This window comes from Oreochromis aureus, linkage group 16, assembly GCF_013358895.1.
Source record: "Oreochromis aureus strain Israel breed Guangdong linkage group 16, ZZ_aureus, whole genome shotgun sequence".
NCBI classification, from domain to species: domain Eukaryota; kingdom Metazoa; phylum Chordata; class Actinopteri; order Cichliformes; family Cichlidae; genus Oreochromis; species Oreochromis aureus.
In genome coordinates this window covers 1,357,905-1,376,069 of record NC_052957.1, presented here as the reverse complement: position 1 = coordinate 1,376,069, position 18,165 = coordinate 1,357,905, and positions in this window count along the sequence as shown.

Below are 18,165 nucleotides of genomic sequence, written 5' to 3'. Positions count from 1 at the left end.
CCAGCTGTTTCTCCCTGCAGCCCAGAGACCAGAGACAGGAGCTGTCCGCGGTGCTGAAACACCACCACCACCAGCTGCCCCGCCCCCACCCACCCACCGCTCTCTCTCGCTCTCTCTCTCTCTCTCCCCGCCTTCTCGTCAGTGATTGGGTGCCCGGCTCTGAAGCAGAGAGGAGCAGAACGATAAAGGAGCAGTTCACTAATCCCAGCAGGGCAGGCAGCCTCAGATCCGGTGACGGTTAAACCGTCAGTCACTCCGGTGCATGTCTCAACAGGAGCAAGTTTGAACTATTAATGTTTAAAAATCAAGATTTCTGCATTTCAATATTTATTTTAACCTTTAAGGTGTAAATTACCTCAACATTCAGGTCACAGCTGCTGGATGTTAGTGACGTTTTTAAAGCTGCTGCTTAAAAATGTTGGAGAACTGAGGTGGAACATTTATTATTATTTATTTTCATTTTTCATCTTTCCCTGTGTGTTCATGCTGGTTTATGTCCTTTATAGAAATGGATTTTGTCTTCTGTAACGTGCTTGATGTTTTAAAGGATGCTGCACAGTTATTAAACCACTGACAGGTTTGTTTCAGCCACATTAATGTGTACACTACATTACATATGCGCATACATGTGTTAAATTATTTAGTTTTATCAAAATCATCATCATCACCACCTTTATTTATAAAGCATTTTAAAACAACTACAGCTGACACAAAGTGCTGTACATTGGAACTGTATAATAAAATTACATAATATATAAATAAAAGCCAAACAAAAGAAAAAGCAAAATAATTAATTAAATCACTAATTTAATTACAAGAGAAACTAAGTCTCACTGTGATTAAAAGCCAAAGAATAAAGTGGGTTTTAAGACGTGATTTAACAGTGGACAGTGAAGGGGCCTCTCTAATGTGCAAGGGCAAATTATTCCATAATTTCAGTTCCATAAATGTTACTGAGACATGAAGCACAGACTGATGATGTGATGATACTGATGGAGAAGTGCAGTAAAAAGTCCTTTAATATCTCTAGTTGCAGATTGTCGTATATTTGGAGCTGTTCTTGGTTTTTAATGGTGTGAATGTGATTTTGCATGTTTCAGTAACCAGTCCCCGGAGTTTCAGAGCATCAGTGAGAGTTCAGACTGGTTCAGGAGATACTCCCTCATCATTTCGGGTTTCTTTCCAAATTCTTACTTTAATTAGTCCAACAGGTCCGAGCTATGATATCACTGACTGAGCCGTGCCTGACCCAGCTGCTAACAGGGACATCTGGCAGTTCTTTAGCTACCAAAACATTTTGTTGTCAGAGAATCAAAGGAAAGCAATTTCTCATCATTTCATACAATATTAAGCACACAGAGATGTAATACGGGGGGAGGGGCATGTTAACTATTAACAATGACAACAAATCCTCGTTCTTACTTACCTACCGTCAGTGTTGAACGCTGATGTTGCGTAAGCACTTCCATCAGCAGCCTCTGCCCCGGGCGATACTTGATGTTATTGAGTCAGAGCACGGCGCACACGCTCGCCTCTGTTCTGCTCTCCAAAAAGCAGCGCTTTGTGAGCCGTGTCACTCAGATGTTACAACACAGCCCACGAACTGTAATGGCCTCGAGATTCCTCTGTACGTGAATCTTTTATTCGTTTACGTTTTTCTTCCATCAACCCGACTGAAAGTATATAAAATGTTATGTTCTGACACAGGTTGGTGCGTGGCGCGTGAGAGGCCGTAGAAGCTAAATGGCAAAGATGTGGCATAATTGGAAGTGACTTGAATCTTTCTGCTCAAACAGCAAATTGAATTTCACACGTGAAGTGCACACGAGCTCAGACGAGGCTAAATCGTTCATTTTCAAACCCAATTATTCAGCTCTTAAGCACCTTTACTCAGCACTGAGCTGGGGTCATTTCAGCGTCCCGGAGAACAGATCTGTGAAAAAGCCAAAGAATAAGAGTGATAACAAACACATCCTGTCAGCGTGGAGCATAAAACTGCAGTACCTGCAGTGTGTCTCCAGAACAATGACATACTGGGTAAACTGGAATTACTCCTCAGAAGTTCTAGTCGATCTTCCAAATGCATGCTAACAGGCCTGCTCCATCACCATGCTAGCCTGACTCATGTTTGCATTTTCCCAGCTTATTATCAAAAAAGTCTTCCTGGGACCACAGACTGTATACAGAAGATGGTCACTCACTGGTTAGGCGCTTTGACTGTTTGCTGTTTGAAACCAGAGATGAGCACATAGTGGACCTGACTGAGAAACCAAGGAACAGCACCCTCGTACGGCAGCAACCTGTCAATCACAAAATGCCTTTTTAAAGCATCTCCTGTCTTTTTTCTTCGTCTAATAGTCCTCATCGTTTACAAAGTGAACATGGTGTTAAACTCAGTCCGGCCTGGAAGCCGAGGTTCTAAATGTCATAAGAAAACTGTTTCCTGAGGTCAAACACTATGTGAGCTGAGGGTCATTTTATACCAGAGCAGTAAAGCTCTGTGTAGCTCATTAAAATGACTGCTGACTGTAAGTCAGGCTCAAACACCCCAAATACTGGAATAACTAACTCACTAATATCAAAAGGCCAAAGGTCAAGCTAATTTAAAGAGGCTGGTGTAAATCAAATGGTTCATAGATATTTGGCATGATTTTCTTTGCTGGTCGCAGTGACTCAAAAACAGCAGTCTGTGTAACTCACGTGTTCCTCGATACACGAGGACGCTGCCTTTGGGCTCAGATCTGTCCACGTAACGCTGCTGTAAGCTGCCCTCAAAGCGCCGCCATCGTTCCCCTTTAATGTGGCGTGTGAGGGAAATACAAAGAGATGGAGGCAGGCAGAGTGTCTGTGTCCTGTTTACTGCACCTTGAGTGACAGCCAATACATACAAATACAGAAAGCGATGTTTTCTCAGATTCAGAGACAACACTGTTTGCAAATGTGCATCCACGGGGAGCTTTGTTTTGGATGGCACATGGTAATTAGGCTGCTGGCTAATTTAGGGCCAGAGATAATTATCATCCTTCACTGAAGATTAGAAACAGAGGAAAAAATATTTAGCATTTAGAGAACATTTGCTGAAGACTGCTGATATGATGATGGTGGTATAAAACCTTCCACGGTGCTGGGTGAATTATTATGTATCAGTTACAGAGTGTCTCACATACAGCTCTGTCTTAATGAAATGAGATGAGCAGGATGCTACTGTGTAAAGAATCGTGTCAGAATCCTGCAGAAGCTTCGCTGACATGACTGACTGAGGAAAAGCAGCAAGTGTGAATGTCTGACCTCTGCATCACAGGAGTACTTCCCCTCTGTTCCATCAGCTTCCTCTCACAGACGATCTGTGCACACTCGTTTTGAACAGCAAATGTCACTAAAAGCCGATCCAAGGATCCATCAGCACTGTAAATGTTGAAATAAATAAATGAATGGATGGGATGTAGCATTAATATCATGAAATATGCACAGGATTAACTGGAAGCGCAGCAGCCGTCCCAGCAGCTTCAGGTTAAGAGACGGGGCGTTGTTGTCCTGCAGCGATTGGGAACTTTACTCTACGAGGAGAAACAAGAGCATCGTAATACGGAAACACCTGAGCTGTTACCGAGGGCTGTGGAGCTTCATCGCCTCAGAGTCACTTCATCAGTGAGCGCATGTTCCACTTCTCTGTTTTAAATTTTTGATGGTAGGCAGGGATGACCTTTGGTTTACATTTGGATCAAAGATTGGGCTTTTAAATTATTCACGTCTTAACCTGTATGTAGCATTTTAATGTTGCCGGGTGGTGCTAAGGTCAGAAAGCCTCATATAGTGTGGAAGCAAACTGATGTCTTTCATAACACATGTAAAAAGAAAGTAATTAGTGTAAAATGCACAAACCCTCCAGCTATGATGTAGTAAAATATTTGCATTAAATTAAATGGAAATTACAACGATATTTAATTTGAGGAGCTGGATTCAAGCATGAGCTCAACATCAAATGTTCTGTTCAGAAACATCATTTCAGTGCCAGACAGGACGAACCACACTCCACCAGAGCAGGACTGTTTCATATTCACTGATAAATCTGTCCTGAATGCCGACTTTATCATTTAATTACATGTAATTTGGTTACATAAGTGTAAAATGTTTTTACTGAATCCGGTCAAATAATGAATGATTTCTGTTACATTTTACTCACATTAGTTTAAAATGTGGAGTTGTTAAAGACCGGCTCGCTGCTCGGGGATCATGATTTACGTGATGAATTGCAAACTAACAGCACTTACAGCCGAAACACTGAAATCCTGCCGGCTTAGCTCCTCACCTTGTTCCAGGAAGTGCATTTGTATTCCGTGATTAGAGATGCAGCAGACCACAGTCCTGGCAGCAGTGCATCACTCCGAAGGCTACATGCAAATTTCATACACTGCAAATTTATGGACCTCATTCACGGAGCGAGCCCGTTTGGTGCAGGAACACGAGTCGCTTCCTGTTTAACAGATGCTGCAAACACACCCTGTAAATCACACAGGAGGCAGAACCTCAGGACGCATGTGAAACGTTTCAGCATTCATATTTTGATAATTGCTGTCGAGCACCCACCGACAGTCCTCGGTGCCCCCGTCACCGCTGCCACCCACCAATCTGTGGAGTTACTTTAGCTCAATTAATACCTGCTGGGCATATTTGATAAAAGTGCACAGGAGCAGAGTTTAAAGGCAAAGTGAAGTCACAAAAAGTTGTTTTTAATCAATTTCCAATTAAGAAGTCATTCCTATCTGCATGACCACTGGTAATAGAGTCAGAGTGGAGGAAGTGGGGGCTTGGGAGGTGGGGCTGATCCTGCAGGGATTATTCATTTCCATATAAATGAGCTGGTAAAAGCATGGCTGTTTCTCAGGATTCATTACTGACCACGAGATGAGCACGAGGAGAGGCCACGTTCACTTTTTTTATTTTGCTTTCTTTACAGCTGATTGTGATGCTGATAAAACTGTGTTTGATTCTTCTCTCAGAGAGGGCATGCAGAGTGCAGATGCTGCTTTCTTATAACAAGCTGGAGTCGAGCAGTTATTCATTACCCCCAAGCAAACACAAACCTTTAGTGGCAGAGATAACGAGAGTCACCACGAGTCCAAGGACCCAGTGGCATTTTCTTGTGCTAGCTATCCACTTACATGAGTGTCAAGATACTCTCTCGTTCTGTGTCTCATTCCACAAACAAACAGGATGCTGGTGGTTACTTCCTGAACCAGAAATAGCAAGATTATTATTTCAAATCTCCATTTATTTAATATTTAATAATCAAACACCCATAAAGTGTCATGCAGGACGCTGATATTTTTACTTTGTTTGCTCAGACTGATAAAGCACGGCTGTTTCAAAGACCCCAACACGGCTGCTAAACTAACACAACACAGAGAAACAGAAACAGGCACTTGTCTTAATTATGAAACAGCTCATACTTTATGTAAGCAAAACACCTGCTTTATTCAAAATGCTCAATCAGTCCATCAGAACAGGGTTTGTACAGTTTTAATGAGCTTCAGAGTGAATATTTAGTATGACTGCCTTCATTGTTCAGCACGGTCTGAAGTCTCTGAGCAGATCTGCATCAGCTCTGTGACGATCTTCAGGAAAAGTTCTTGAAGCTGTTCTCTGGATGTTTCTGCCTTTGGTTGTGTTCTCTGTCAGGATGATCCCACTGCTTCAGTGACACTGAGCTCACAGGAGGCCCATCCATGACTCACAGTGTTCCACTAGTGATGGGAATCGAGAACTGTTAGCCTGCCTGCCTTCAGCTCTTTGCAAGCACTTGCACAGACCAGCATGCTAACGCTATGCTAGCCAAGGACCCAGAGTGATGTTAAATAGGATGACCAACCGTCCTCTTTTCCCTGGACATGTCCACTTTTCACGTTCTGTCCGGGGCGTCCGGGGGGATTTTCGAGATTGATAAAAATGTCCGGGTTTTCCTGTAGTCCGACAGAGGACCCATGTGTGTGACATCATCCCCGAACTGCTGCTTTGTGAGTTGTTCTGCGCTCACAGACGGGACAGACAGCGCGCAGCAACGCGCCTAATGATGTTTAAAAGATCTCAAAGCGCAAGTGCATCTTTTCAGGTGAACTGCAAAAGAAATTTCCCTCATACCGAACATAGCTGGACTGGCCATCGGGCAAACCGGGCATTTGCCCGGCAGGCCGATGGTAATTTTTCATTTTTACGGCCGATGGTTTTGTTGTTGTTGTTGTTTTTGTAACAGTATAAACAATGAAAGGTGGTGGATTGGCCAGATGCTGGCTGATGTGTAAAAATAACTCAGTTGTTTGGTGGTGGCTATGGCGGAGCTTCCACAGAGGCCAGCAGGTGGAGGAGGGAAAGGGGAGGCAGGAGGAGGAGAGACCCGAGGCGGCCGCCGGTCCGAGTGTCAGGTGAACTGAACTTCAGGTAAGAAGTTATGACCTGCAGTCTATCTGGGTCAGATATAAACCAAGTTTAGGTGGAGTTTATTTTTGTTGTGCTGACTTTTTACAGTCAGTTACAATAACTCGTACTGCATGCTAGCTAGCATGATGGAGTTTCTATACAGCTGGGTGGGTGCTATGTTACTGATAGTGATATGATATTGGTTTGGTTATCTGGTGAGAGGGAAACATGCAGATGAAACCAGGAGATGTCCTTACTGAATCATCAGAGCTGAACAGGTGATGGAGAAACAGGTTTACCTTTTAGGTGACATGAATGAGTTGAAGTTATGAACTGTTTCTGAGAGACAAATAACACCAGGATCCTTTTCTAAGTAGCTGACAGCTGGTAACTGTGCAGGGGCGGATCTAGCAAAGCTTTGCCAGGGGGCCAGGTAGGGCATTAACAGGGAAATACTTTCTTATTCTCATTTAAAATGTCTCGCTTTTAATAAATAATTATTTGAATCTTACAACCAAAGTTTTCATCTGATCTAAACTGTATAGAAATCATACATATACCAAAGGACAGTGTACATCACTGTCACCACAGCGTTTGTTTTCATTCAAAGGCTTTATGGCTTCTCCTGTAATACCTGGTGGGCCGGTCTCTAGTCAAAATGCCCGGGTCAATTTTTTGTCCCAGTCCAGCCCTCACACCGACCCAGTACTGGTAATTTTTCTTATGCAGATGAGGCATTATTTCTGTAGCATTATTTAATTCCAGAGGTTTTTAAGTTTGGTTTTTTTTGCACTTGTTGACTTGTAAAAGCCTATATGACATATTTTATTTCACAATTCATTAACTGCACAGAGAAGGTGTCATTTAAATATGTTAAATATTATATATTTCTTTAAGTAAGTTCTTCATGACTGAGCTAAGTGTCCTCTTTTTTGGAAATCAAAATATGGTCACCCTATGTTAAAGCTGTTATGATGTTAAGCTATGAATACTGACCCCAGACCAGCAGCCAGAGCCTGAACGTCGGCAGGTAACAGCCTGATGAGCAGTCAGGCTGCAGCCTCCGTTTCTACCTGTTCATGTAGAATCACCATGGCGACAACTTTAAAGTCCATCTTTGCTTTGTGTTCATACTTAAATACTAAGAAAGATCACGTGTGTCCTCATCAGGACAGGGATCTGTGTGTGTAGAGCTGTAGCCTCAGGGTTATATTGTTGAATGGTGATTATGAGACGGTGTGTTTCAGTAACGTAACGAGTAGAGTAATGAATGTCTTTATCCTGGAGTAACTAAGTAACGTACTGCATTACTTTAAAGACTAGTGTGTAATATGTGTAATAAGTTTTTTATGTTACTGGTTTTGAGTAATGACCCAACACTGATCACAACAAAGAGGAAACGCCTCCAACATGCACAGACATGTGACCCACAGCATGCTTTTACATTTGAACTGAAAAGCTCCCCTGTGATGTCACTGGTAAAGGGCAGCCAATGAGAATCGAGAATCGATAATGGAATCAGAATCACTAAATCCTTATTCATTCCCATCCTTATGTTCCACTATGTGTTTTTCCAAGTAGCCTTTCTCTGCTCTGGCCATGTTACCGCATCGTGGATCAAACTTCAGAAAGCTGGAGAACTGCTGCCCAAGAAACCTAAAACAAGTGCGACTGCTGGAGACAAGAAAGGGACAACATAAGGAAAAAGGGCTCAAGACTATTGCACAGTGCACTAATTCTGAGTTATGTTATCTTTGGTAGATTAGTCAAAAAGAGAAAGTTGGTTTCTCAGTATTTTGTTTAAGTGCTTAAAGACTTAAAGAAAACCTGAACTTGTCTTCGTATATTTGGATCCACAGAGTCGGGAAGCAATCGTGAGGGCAGGAGAAGGTGGTCTGAAATACATCAGGCTTTATTTTCTCTATTTCAGTTGTAAATACAGAAATAAGACAAATCTGATCTTTGCACTGACACAAACAGGCTGAGGTGAAGCGCCAGCTCTGGACGCCACACATATACTAACAACTACATCACCTGATGTTTTAAAAATGCTGAAATCCAACAATATTTCATTTTCCTTTAATAACACACAGAAATCATTGTGACAGTAAATACCATTCGTTCTAACCTTACCTTAGGGAAAGGTGGGCTAAAATTACAGCGCTGTTTTTAGGAAAGTTACAGACAAACTATGGAAACTACATGTGAAAGGGAATGAATGCTATGAAGTGGGAATGATGCCTTGAACAGATTTTTCTTTCATGCTGAGAGAAACCAATAAAACTTTCCAAGAGAAGACGCTGCTGTGCTCATAAAAGGACAGTAAATCCTTTATAAGAAGGACGGATCAAACAAATACGGAGCACAACACTGTAATCATTTAGAAAAGTTAGAGACACAGCTGTTTGCTCACTGGTACGTGACTTTAGCTCTCTGATTTGTGTTTAACAGACGGTGAGGTTTGAATCTGTGCACAAACACAGAGAAGTGGAGGGTGTTCAGCACGCGCAGATTTAAAATGTATTTAACAATTAAGGAAGACTACAGAGGGGCCATTATCTCACAGTTTGTCACTCCACACAAGTAAGCTTTGTATGATAAATCTGCTGTGAGTGTCATGTACACCACTCGTACTAATATTAACAGCAACACTGCTGCATGCACTAACACACAAACACGGACAAACAACTCTGAACGAGACGTCGCTGATCAGAGAGAAACTGAGGCACAGAAAAACTCACTCGTCCTACTTTTATGTTTTATCAACGTCCTTCTGTGTGTGTGTGTGTGTGTGTGTGTGTGTGTGTGTGTGTGTGTGTGTGTGTGTGTGTGTGTGTGTGTGTGTGTGTGTGTGTGTGTGTGTGTGTGTGTGTGTGTGTGTGTGTGAGTGAGTGAGTGAGTGAGTGAGTGAGTGAGTGAGTGAGTGAGTGAGTGTGTGGTCCTGCCTGTTGCACGATGATGGCTGTGTCGTCGTCATCTGCAGCAGTGAGGTAAGACGTGCTCGGGGGTCTGCTGTGAAGCCATATGGCAGATCAGCCTCTCCGGCACGACTCCAGCCTAACAAAGAGACACCCCTGTGGTTTCTACAAGGTCCATTCATGGTCCGAGGGTTTGATCACAACTCTCTTTAGTCTGTATGTAACTCGGATTTATCAATGCAGCACTCTAGTTTTCTCTAGTTATATAAGAGCACGTAGAACTGCTTTTATGATGTCATCCTGTGAATTAACAAAACACAATCTGGGAAGAAGTCACGATGCCTCTATCCAACTAATCACAAATGACCGCTCCTCTGTCAAACACACCCAACAGGCTCCACAGGTTTGGAGTAAATCATGTCTGTAAGAATGCCACGACCGGGTCAGCCTGACCGAGGCGGTGGCGTTGGAACGCTCCAAAGAGCCTAATCCTGATCTCAACCCCACGGAGAACCTGGGGAGTCGTTTGAGTGACAGAGTGTGACAGCTTAGTCCCACAGGATGACATCCAGAGGTTGTGCCATGAGGAGGCGCATGACTGCCATAACCCCTGCAGATGAGGAGCACACTAACTACTGGTTGTGTCTTTGTGTAACCTGCAGTTATGTCGCATTAACAACCTGTGCCGCGTATGTTTCTCAGCATGGTCGGTCGGTCAGCACAGTCAGATATTCATTAAAAGGTAAAGAGAAGCATTATGACCACTGAGTGTAAGTTTTAGGTAACAGTAACTTTATTCTTAGAATCTTTTCAAAGTTACAAAGTGTTTCCCAGTTTGAATAAAAGCCGCACACTGATGATAAGTGCACTCGCTCCAACATACCGTCGCCCATTCATCCCAACACACAATAAAAGCAGAGCGTTATATGTTAGTGAGAGGATTCTGAAGAGGATTGTGAATTTCACTGGGAGCCGCTGAGGGATGCAAGAATGGGTGTGATACATGAGCACCGGCTGGCTTTGATCTGCACCAATGGGAGACGAGCTATGGACAACTGAGAGACGTATGTGAAAGTGAGTGATTAAAGTTCGATCTAAATAATAACTAACTAGCCTGACTTAGTTAAATCATGAATGTACTGTGATTAACACTGTTAGTACTACTGTTATACCTGCTGAACCATTAATAGGATCTGTGTGACCGAGTGAAGCAGGCTGAAAGGTCCCAAACATCACGCCACGATCATGGCGAGCGCCGTCATCCACACGTGCACAAAACAGGGCGTGGCCAGCCGACCAACATTACTCCAAAAGCGCGTCGACGACTCGTCCAGGAGGTCATAAAGATAACTTTGATCCTAAATAACTGAAATCATCATTTAGAAACTGTATGTTGTATTTACTCAAGTTAATTTGCACTAATATTAAAATGTATTTGTCAAAAAAGAAACAAAGAAATCAGGTAAATGTTTTACACACGTAAAGTCAAACTTTCCAGATTAGATCTGAAATCATTTGATTGAGTTTATTTCTCTTTGCCACTTATTAGAAAACCCATTAATGACTTTGGCACAGATGTCCCAGGTGACTCAGTCATCAGTCAGTCACAAAGCCAACCCAAACAGACTGACGTCCACTCACAGTCCACACCTGTGGCTGATCCAGAATCAGTAGTTACCCTTACAGCCGGGAGTCTGGGGAGTGGGAGGACACAGCAGCCCACAGAGGAGCAGGAAGGACGTGAGCTCAGAAACACTTCACAGCAAGTGAAAACTGTGGCTGTGAGTCATCGTCACTCTTTCATCAATTCTGACAATTTCATCATAAACGTGCGGTCAGGTTACCTGGTGATTCTGAGCGGTGTGACTGTGAGTGTGCGCGCTCGTCTGCCTCTCTGTGACAGACGGGCGACCCGTGGCGGTGGACCCGCCTCTCAGCCAGCTGAGAGGAAACATGATGATGGTATCACGTATGGAGATGACGATGGCACGACTGACCGAAAGACCGCAATTTATATAAAAACAGTGTGATGACAGAAACGGCCCGAGTCCGAGAACAGCAGGAAACAGATATTTAATCTCTCATTATTACACGTATGATTCATCTCCCGAGCACAGACTTTATGCTTTGACTTGATTTGTGAAGGAAATTAATGATCACACCTTTCCTAACAGGCTGAAACAAATAGAATAGATCTCTGGGTTCATGTGCGCACACAGAGATGCCTGAGTCACACATTAATGAATAATTGTTTCCTGAGAGGCTTTAAAGTTGAATTTTGCCAGGAGACACAAACGAGGCTTTTGTTTGGTGGCATAGAAACAAGTCCCAGTGTTAGCCAACTGTTGACTCAGTATAGAGATGTACACTCGTGGGACTTCTCCCACTGGGCTGAGAGGTGGGAGGGAAAAAGCCGGAGCGGCACCACGAAGAGAAACAACGACACACAGAGAATATTCCTGGAAAGAAGCAACTTTTCCTGACTTTCCAGGAACAATTCAGGTCCTTTCACTGTTTCACCCTCTGAGGTTTTCACCATCTGTCCTCAGAGACATACTTTATCTTTTCTTTTTAACCCTGTGGCACTAAATATATTTAACACATGAGCTTTTCAGACCACTTTGTTTTTTTGTCTGAAGGTTTAATAAGTAATAATCTTTTAAAAACTGACAAATTTCCTGGCAATCATTTCACGGTTGAGGTTGAACGGGGAGCTGAACTTAGTTCTTCTGCTCACAGATGATGTTTCAGCTGGAAACAGCTGAATGTCTTCAAAGTAGCTGATCACATTTTGCAGCACAGACACGTCCGAGTATCAGAGGTTCGAAAGATGGATTTTAGCTCAGGCAAAGATGACTGTGTTTGTCGACAGTGTACATGAACCACTGTGCACAGTGTTAGAAAAACTACATGCCATCAGACACACAAAGATGAACAATGATGAATATGTGGACCTGCAGAAATGTCACAGTTTGGCTTTTTTCAAGCGCAGTAACATCAGAGGCACCAGAACAGCTAAAGGTGAACAAAGGCAGAGCGTCTGAATGTGATCGCAGGCGATCGAGCCGGGCACACAGGATGGATCGGAGGCAGCGACGGGCAGGCGTCAGATAACAGCCTGTGGCTCCAGTAATAATGTTTCAAACAGACACTCAAACCTGTACTTAATATTCTGCATACTGGAGGGTTGATAAGGCTGAGGCAGGTGATGGATCACGTGGAGAAGAACCTCAGTGTGGACAGTTCGTGGAGGATGGCGTGGTCTGCAAAGTTCTACTGTCATTACGCTGCAGGCAGGCTGAGGCTGAACAAAGGTGTGTCACATGTCACCGAAACATGATTGCAGAGTTTACTGTAACATGTCTGAAGGTGCAGTTACAACGAGGCCGCTGAAGGCCTTTTAATGAACGCCAAATTAATGGAGTAGAGAAAATCACTCTAAAGCTTATTAGTCAAGAGAGAGGCTGAGTGATACTCCCAGTTCTTGGAGAAGAAAAGCGCGATCAAAGGTCAATAATCCACTTAAAGCAGCTCTCAGGAGCCCTTGACTCTCAGCACAGGAACAGTGATCCATTGTGACAAACCGAAGCGTGATTCATTACCAACACGCACAGATGAGGCGAGCACATCGAGGACATCATGAGAAATGTTTGTTGAGCATTTTGCGATTATTTACAGTAGAGCCGTCTAATCATTACAGGTGAAATCACAATAATCAGTTCAGCCCAGGCTGGAGCAGAAACACCACTGCAGCGCATCCTTCCTTCACTGTAAACACGTGCACTCTGACCTCATTCATTTAAAAGGCAGATAACATGTGCTGAGAAAACTCAAAGAAAACTACAATGCAATGCTTCCTGGGAAAAGGCTGAATTCCAACCCTGTTGCTCTACAAGTTTATGCCTCGCAGTCGGCCTGAGTGGAACATTCGGCGGCCCTCAGACCGTACATTTGACATCCTTGCTATAAGGTCAGCCCACACGTTCACAAACAAATTCAGTTTGAACTGAAGTGTAGAACGGGTGAATTAATATTTCACGATGTTAAGAGCAGGTGTAGAAAGGCTCGAGCTGCGTGTCAGGCCGAGGTGAACACGCCTCCTCAGACGCGTCACTGTCCTCGGTTGGTACGGACGAGTGGAGAGACTATCATCAGTAAATAAGGTGAAAAATGGTTCTTTGAGAATGGACGTGAAATACTTGAGTAAAAGGTTAACCACCGCTGAGGAGCACGAATTCTTTATGTGACCAGAGCTCAGCTTGGCCAGCTGTGGTCAGCCACTCGACCCCAGCCTGGCTTTGACACACACCTCCACACAGCTGCTGCTTCTCCTGAGTGCAGCACTTAACTTCACATCCTTATGTTGCCTCATTCGTCTGTATGAACATGCTGAGCTGCAAACGCCGTCTGTTGGTCTGCAGTTTGGTGCAGAGGGAACTCCTACTGACCTCAACGCTTCACTTGACCACCAGCAGTGCATTTGGACATTAATTGGAGCAGTTATTTGGAAACCTTATCCATTTAATCTCAGTAATCACAGCCAGGTGGTGCAGGCGTAGCACAGCATGAAGATCATGGGTGCATTTCCAGACTGTGTGGAGACCCTGTGTGGTGTTTTTTCCCTGCAGCCCTCCAAAAGACAAGAAATCATCCACAGCTCGTCCGTAGGTGTGACACAGCCATGAATCGGTTCTTGTCTTTGCTGCCCGGCCGTGCCCCACCTCCTCCTCTTGCTCCACATTAGCTGGGATAGACTCCAGCTCTTTAGCTGCTATCACAGCTGCTGGTGGCATCCAGAGACTGATGGCATGGAGAAATTTGAGCTTGCAGAAACTCATCATTCCAGCGATCATTAGATTTCTCTCCTGTAGATTAAATATTCTCAGCTTTTGAAAAGCTCAGATTGTGCGATCAAAGGAAACCGAAGACAGAACGAGGGTTGATCATTCGGTCGTTAATCCTCAGCTTTTATTGGATAAGAGTGACGAAGACACCTGCAATCAATCAATCCTTATGTAATCTTCTCGGGCAAACCTCTGAAGCATCACTCATTATAAAGTGCCGTTGTTCGTCTCCACTCACACCCACTCACAGAAGCCGGGGGGGTGCATTGCTTTACACCACCCTCTCCCAAATCCTGTCCCAGTGAAATGCTGCTTTCTCTCAGGATGTCACACTTTTTTTAAACAGCCAAATGAGGTCAGATCCATACATGAATATGAACATGTGCATTTTCCTGCAGGAAAATAACACCAAGGATGCCATCAGGGGAGAAATCTTCTTAAACCCTGTTAAATCCCATTAAAGCACAATAATCTAACAGCACCTCTCACTACGCCATAGTCTACCTGATCTTCAGGGCCTCCTGATTTTTTGCAGCTCTGTGGATTCCCCACCGAGTTCTCTTCACTCTCCCTGTAACCCACACTCAGACTTGCCTTGGCAGATCAATGGAGCAGCATGAGGTTAGGTTTTTAATTGAGCTGTCCTGAAGGGTGGGGGTGGTTTTAATGAGGCCAGGGCCTGTTTTCATCCTGACCTTTGAGGCTGTGCTCTGCAGGTGTCCATCCTCTAACTTAAAAGGAATGTATGGGCTTGTAGGGTTACCCCAGAGGTGTCAGACCTCACAAGCGTGTCTGCAGCTTGACATTTTCACCTGAATTAAAATCTCAGCGAGGTTTTTTAACCTGTTACACTGTAGACAGTGTTTCTGATACCTGTGTTATCATTTAGCAAGGAGGATGGTTTGTGCTCACACAACCCAAGCCAAAAATACGATTGTGTGATGCACAATATTAATGAAAGACACAAGAACATGGCTGCTTTGTTCATGTAATCATATTTCTGTCACCACCAGCTTAAAGAGCAGCACAAACAGGCCCTAAGCACCAGCTCCACAGAGCCAGGAGCCCAGCACAGGACACTGGCTGTGCAAAGGTGTGCTGGGGACTATGCAGCATTCAGCAGCAGGATGAGCCTGGGTACACAGCCAAGCAGCTGGGACAGTGTACAGGAACATCTGTGCCACGTATGGACTAAAAGACCCGATGGGAGTGAAAACAAGCCTCAGATGTTAGCCAGTCTAAAGTTTCTTTAATGTGAAATTAAAGCAGATTTCACCAAATAACTTAATAACCCATCTGAGGCATCAGGTACAAGTGTCATTACAAACCACTGCTGCAAACAAGTGAAGTAAAAGTCAGCAGCATCATAAGAAAACTCTAAGTCAGCTCGTCCCTACAAAAACCATGATGACATCATCAGCCTGGTCATCAGTGCCAAGTGCAGCCAGTCTGTTTCAGCAGCTCTGCTCCCAGCAGCCAGTCAGCCCACCGTCTGAGAGCCAACAGACCCAACACACACACACACACACACACACACACACACACACACACACACACACACACACACACACACACACACACACACACACACACACACACACACACACACACACACACACACACACACACACACACACACACACACACACACACACACACACACACACACACACACACACACACACACACACACACACACACACAGAGTTGGGTATGCTTTCTCTAGTCCCTCACCCTAACCTAACTGTAACCCTGTCACTAAAACCACATTCTGAGTCTCTAAAATGCCTTCAAACTTATGGGGACCAGGATTTTGGTGCTGTTGGACACACACACAGAATGTGTCTTCAACATGTGCACGAGTCCCTGGATGCATGTGGAACCTCCTTGTTGATGAAGCTGAGCGTGTGCACCATGCAGTATCCACATGCTCCCATGCTTTTATGCTGACATCACGCCATCGTTAGCCACGCCCTGAAGACAGATGACACACTGTGAGCTCGTTCGCTGCTTCTCTGACTGAAGTCAGACTGGAACAAGCTTCCATCAGTTTTCTTTGGCTGATGTGGGCTTTGTGCAGCTGGAGGTTCACAGTTGCAGATTTAAGAATGTTTTCAGTGTCAGCAGCTTTCCAGAGAGCTGGCTGCCCGTCAGCTGAGCCTGCTCACACCCTGGTGTCGATGGGAGTGATGTTCAAGTGTCTAAATGCTGCTTTTTATATTCTCTACAATTTTATGGCTGATTTTGCAGACCCCATGTTGAGAACCACCAGCATAAAGCACTGACTCACTGACTGCTTAATCCTCTCAAAGCCCAGCACTGATGCAGACTTGATGTGATAACGATGTACTCGTCAAATAAGTCCACAGATCGGGTAGGATGATATTTAGTCCAGAACACGTGTGAAAATTATTTTCTACCTGATGACACGAATCTCTCCTTCGGTCCATCTCACCTCACCTTTGGTTTGAAACAGCTCAGATGGGTCTGCGTGTTTTCTTTTGTTGTACCAGTACGTGACTGTGCCATGCTGCAGCAGCACCACGGAAAATATCAGACCAGAGGTAAATGAACGAGCCATATACAGTAAAATGAGCAGAGTAATCTATTACTCGTGTTTGTGCTTCCTCAGCACAGTGACACTATCACCATTTTCACAGAAAGACATCCTCTCTGCACATGCTCCACATGCCCATCAGGCCAACATCAGTGTCAGAGTTCACAGTGAGGGGATTCTGCAGGTGATCCTCTTCCACTGTCCTTAGCGGGGGGTGGGGGGGTGGGGCCTATCCCTATTAATCACACGTGTTTGGACTGAAAGTCGGAGAGAACCTGCGCAAACATGCAAACAGCGGAGGTGAACGCAGGCAACAGTGCTAACCACAATGCTGCCTAGGGTATCTTTATTCAGACTGCAGCCTACACCCTGCTGTACTCGCTGTTTATTCGGCAGGTAACGCATCAATAAATAATGTGACCTGGATATGAGCCGACAGCAGGAAAGATTTGACCACGGCGGCGTCTCCTGAAGCTTAGTGTTGTTTACCTGCTCGACACGATTGCTGTGACAACGTCCTGAAGAAATTGTCTAACAGCCGTGCTTTGTTTGTAAAATATCACTGTCATTATGTAAGAAATGATACCAGAAAGAAAGTGTGGGTATGCAGTTTGTTCCCATATAAAGATGCGGAATCTCTGCAAATTATTCTGGGCTACTGGGACTCAGTGCTGCCCCCTGTGATGAAGACAAAGGGGTTTATATTCTGAACAGCTCTGAAACGTTTGCACAGAAATCTGGACTAAAATGTAAAACCTACAAACTCTTGTGTGGCATTCATGGCGCACTCTGGATGTCATCCTGTGGGACATTCACTGCGTTTGCATTGATGAAGGATTATGGGTATGCAGACATCTTTTTAAACACTTCACTGTTTTTGTCTATGACTTCTGTCCTCTCCACAGTACTGTGAAGTTCAGCATACGCAGGTCTTCTTTGCATTAGCTGGTTTAACAAAACCTAAAAGCCCAGTCAGAGAAAAGCAGCTGGTGACACAACTATTAAAGAAAAAACAAAAGAAGAAAAAACAGTCAGGAAACTCAGTGATGTCTTTGTGCTCGGCCTGTGCCGGCTGCACAGGTTACACGTGTAAAACACTCAGGACCCTGTAAGTACAGGAATCTGTGGGAATGGTTCCCTTCCACATGTTTTCAACATGTTACCATGGCGATCAAAAACCACCACCACTGCAATGCAAACTCTGATTTTAGACTAAATTTACATTTCTAACCTGGCACACAGAGCACGATTGCTGGGTCAGATGTTTTAATTTTCATGAGAGCGGCTGTCTTGCTACATCACCGTGGAAAGTGATGCTGAACGAACAGGAGCAGCTTATGTTCAGAGTCTTGGTTTAAAATCAGCTGGAAGTGCCACATTCTTTAAAATTTACATTATATTTTAGATGAAAACCAGATCACATGATGCAAGA